The sequence below is a fragment of the Equus caballus genome, chromosome 9 (genome assembly GCF_041296265.1).
Source record: "Equus caballus isolate H_3958 breed thoroughbred chromosome 9, TB-T2T, whole genome shotgun sequence".
NCBI classification, from domain to species: domain Eukaryota; kingdom Metazoa; phylum Chordata; class Mammalia; order Perissodactyla; family Equidae; genus Equus; species Equus caballus.
The window spans coordinates 14,977,818-14,982,358 of NC_091692.1; the positions used below are offsets into that span (position 1 = coordinate 14,977,818).

Here is a 4,541-nt window from a genome sequence, read left to right on the forward strand (position 1 = left end):
TGGAGAGGGGGCCACCATCCGTTGGATGCATTCTTTTCTTATACATTGTATGAGTCAGCTCAGCTGCCATAACAAAGCATCTGTGTCTTAAACAACAGAAACTTATTTTCTCACAGTTCTGGAAGGTGGAAGTCTGAGATCAAGGTGCCAGTATGGCTGGGTTCTGGTAAGAGCTCTCTTCCTGGCTCGCCAGTGACTGCCATCTCACTGTGTCCTCACGTGGCCTTTCCTGGGTGTGTGCACGTGGAGAAAGAGAGAGAGAGAGACCCTCTTGTCTCTCTCTCTTCCTCTTCTTCTAAGACCACCAATCCTATCAGATTTAGGACCCCAACCGTATGACCTTATTTAACCTAATTACCTCCTAAAAGCCCTATCTCCAAATACAGTCACCTTGCTGGTTAGGGCTTCAATGTGAATTTTGGGGGGACATAATTCAGTCCATGGCACACCCCTTATCATTTTATGTCAAGAAAGAGTATTATACTTTGAGATATAAATATCTCATTTAATCCCCTAGACTTTTTGATTTGCTCCACTTAACAAATTGAGCCACTGAGGCTCAGAGCAGTCAATTGGCTGGCCCAAGCTCATATAGCAGGTATGATGCAAGCTGGAACTCAATACATGCTTTTTATTTGGATTCTAGAGCTCTTTCCCAGTGTCCAAGATGACCTTTTGTATTGGTCATCTTTTAATAGCTGTCCTTATAAAGCATCCACATACACTGTGAAAACACATGGCTTCTAACAAGGTCCTTAGGGAGACTGTCTATGAAAGTCTAACATTCTGATTCTTGTACTTGACAATCTAACACATTAATGACTTAAACCCCACAGAAGTGAAACGGTTTAATATGTCATCTGTTCTCATGTGCACCAGGAGTATATCTTGAGAGGAGATTCAGCTGTTCTCACAGTAAGCCACCAAGTCCTACCAAAAAAAAAAAAATCATAAAGGAATAAATGATTATTCACGGTGCCAAAAGCACATGTATTTTGAACAAGAAAACATTATGTTAAGGAATGTGAGAGAGAAAACCGATGCAGATTCATTCAATGAGCTTTTCAATGAAACCTCTAAGATGGAACACAAGAAATGCTTCATTCCATTCTGTGGTATCAAGGTTTTACTAAATATAAAAAGCAAAGCTATTGCCTGTTGTCAATGATATAAATTTCTAGATGATTCTGGGGATAAATTTAAAAACTTAACACGTGAAATATATTCACTGTTACATAAAGATAAAAAAATTATCACATTTACTTGTAAGAATTATTAATTTTTATAGGTCGTGATGACACTGGTGTTATTATAGAACAAGAATTATTTTAGAAATGCACATGGAAGTAAATATTTAGAATGGAATGTTATACGTCTGTGATTAAATTTCTAAAACCTGAAAAAATGAAATAAATATACACTAAATCTCAGTAACAGGTACATGGTGGTTCATTATACTATTCTCTGTACTTTTATCTCTAATGATTTTATATCTAAAGATATATCTAAAAATTCATAATAAAAATAATAGGATATGTTAGGAAGTTACCAAAATCTTGGAAGCAAAATATTAATAGTGCATTATTTAATAGGCCATGACTACTCAGTGGTGTATGAATGAATGGTCCATATAAGAAGATTCAAGAGAAAAGATAGGCATATATCTGTTTAGAGAAACACATCCCATTCTTCCCATTTCTGCTGCTGGAATACACATTGATCAGTAGATTTGGAACAACCGTAACTCTCCCTATTTTTAGAATTGAAAAAGAATATGAAAATTCCATTTTGAGCAGGATGGGCCAATTTGATTTTTTTTCTTTTGGACGTACGAAAAGCTCTACATAATTAATGTATACAACTTGATGGTTTTGGAGATATACACCCATGAAATCATCACCGCAATCTATGCCACAAGCCTATCTGCCACCACTAAAACTTTCCTCTCACCCTCTTATTTATTATTATCTTGTGATAAGAACAAACCAAGATCTACCCTCTTAGCAAATTCTTAAGTGTACAATACAATACTGTTAACCCTAGGCCTTATGCTGTACAGTAGACAGTTTGATTTCAATAGCTAGCATTATTCATCCTGTGATCTGTGGTAAATGCAAAGATGCAGCTTCAGGAGAATTTAGTCCACATCAACTAACATTAAAGGCAGAATTTGTGTGAAAGCACTCAAAAGCACACACACATTTTCTTTAAGCTTCGATTTGAAAGACTTTTTGAAAGGTTAGAAACCTTCCCCCGTGAGGGTATTCAAAAAGCCAGAAGTAGTTTTTTGTCACTTGCTCTGAATTTTTTTCCCAAGATGAAATACAGGAAGCCAATTGAGAGTAGCTAGTAAATTCAGTCATGTTAGGGGCCCCATGCTTCCCCCTTCTCTCCCAGGCGTGCACAATTCTTGCTCCTACCCAGAAATACAGCAGCCAGAGAGAGGACAAATATGACCTTGGGTTTAAGTGGAGCCTCTGGCCTACCTGACGGACTTTTATTCAAATAAAGCTCCCCATTTCATCTCTGATGTGAATGGTGTGAGTGTGTATGAGGGCAGGAGGTAAATACGCCAGGAAAACAAATCTGGTCACACACTTGAATTCTCTTCACTCCAGTCTCTGGGGAGGGCACCATTTTGCCTCTGGAAGCTATTAGTCAGCATTATCTTCCAGTCTGCAGACATCACAATAAATTCATTATTTTATTTGAGAAATAACTTTGTGATTGACCTTAGAAGATTAGAGAATTTGGAAATATATTGGGTTAGAAAAGATGCTAAACCAAGTTACAGGAAAGAAGACTAAACGTTACCTTATAAGAGGAAGACAAATGAGGCGTGCATAAGTGAAAAGTCCACCTGCGAGCTCTCTCGCAAATTATCCCTGAGTCTAGAGGAATAAATGCTGTCTCTTAAATACCCAGTAGCTGGAGACAAAGAAGCAGTGTGATCAGTGGACCGTCTCGCAATTTTAGGAAAAGTTGACATTCCAGATATAATATTTTTCTATTAACAAAGAAATAATTGTTTCTTTAAAAAAAAAAATCACCTCTAATCCTATCCTCGGGAAATGGTGCACCATTAGCACCTTGATCCATAGACTTCCAGATGCTCAGAGAGGTTTTCCCTGACAGATCTAACTAAAAAATGGCCCAATCCATCAAGATCAACCCCACCGTGAAAACTTTGGGTGGCAAAGGTCAGAAAATCCAAATCAGACTAGTTTAAGCCAGAAGGGATATTAATCCAGAGGCTCAAATGATGTCTCTCTCTGTATCTCAGATCTGCCGTCCCTCGTGATGGCTTCATTTGCAGGTGTCCTGTGATGAAAAGATGGCCACCAGCAGCAAGAAGCTAACTCCCCCAGATTTGAATCCCTGAGGAAAGAGGCTTTCCTTCCTACTTGCTTTTGCAGAAGACCAAAGACTGGTTCCAGCCGGATTGTGTGGCTGTCTCTCAACTAACTACTTTGGCCAGGGAAATGCAATGAACTCAGGAATGCTAGATGCCTGGGAAACGGAGAAGTGAGGAAGAATGCTTTTTTCGTCTCTAAGAATGAGTAATGGAGAGATGTTGCTTAGGCTACAGCGTCACAACCTATGAATAGTTTTTTAAATTTTTACTCACAGCTCCCTAAATATACCAGGTCATACTCAGAAATGTCATCTTGTCTTCCCAACTAATAGCCAAGCTTTGTTACTGACGGGCTTGCCTGCTTCCTCCTTCCCTCAGGCCAATGGTTCTCCTGGATGGCTTCTCAGTCTTGGGGATATAGATACCAAGCATCTATATCCAAGCTGACTGGAATCTCCCACTTTGTCACCTCTTTCTGTCTCTGTCTCTCTTTAAAACAACTGAACTCTTCTCTTTAGCATTGTCCAATGCGGTGTCAATTCAGAAGGTGTTTTGAAAGACAGCATTTGGTCGGCTTTCAGATCATTGCTATACATATGTAGTGAGGGACAAGAAACTAAAGGGAGAGAAGTTTGGCTCCATCTGTAATTACATAAGTGATGGATCAGATGGTACTGGGAACGAAGGGGTGAGACTGGAATCCCACTCCATCACCTGGCTGCCCACTATGGGTGCCAACTCTGTCTTCAGCAGGTACAGGAGTTCTGGGGTAAGTTATGAGTGGTCTAGTTTCTAATGCAATGTCTGAAGGCCTGTGTGTCATAATGGCCACTGTGATGGCAGGGCCACCTCTGTCTCTGTGGAGATAAAGATGGAGTTATCAAGGAAGGCAGGGCTTTGGCAAGAGCACAGACTCTACAGGCGGTTTTCTTGGGTTGGAATCCACAACTCTGCATCTTACCAGCTATGTAACCTTGAATATACCCTTGAAAGAGATCGCCTTAAATGAACGTAAACTTCGCCCCCGCCCCCTTGTATGAAAAAAAGACATATATTAAAACTACCTACCTCGTGGGATGATTCTGAGGATTAAATAGAAAATTTCGTGTGAAGGGCTTATCACAATGCCTGGTACATAAGCCATCCATAAATGTTCACTGCTGTGATTTCTATCACTACCATTACC

At 39.7% G+C, this 4,541-nt stretch overlaps 1 long non-coding RNA gene across 1 annotated transcript; it reads right to left on the reverse strand.

The window, feature by feature from the left end:
* Positions 1–611: 611 nt before the first annotated feature.
* LOC111775079 (uncharacterized) lies at positions 612–4,152 on the reverse strand. The gene is made up of 3 exons (XR_002810577.2): positions 3,629–4,152; positions 2,815–2,928; positions 612–930 (listed from the first exon to the last, which is right to left on the reverse strand). It is a non-coding gene; the product is annotated as an uncharacterized lncRNA (long non-coding RNA).
* Between the last annotated feature and the right edge of the window lie 389 nt (positions 4,153–4,541).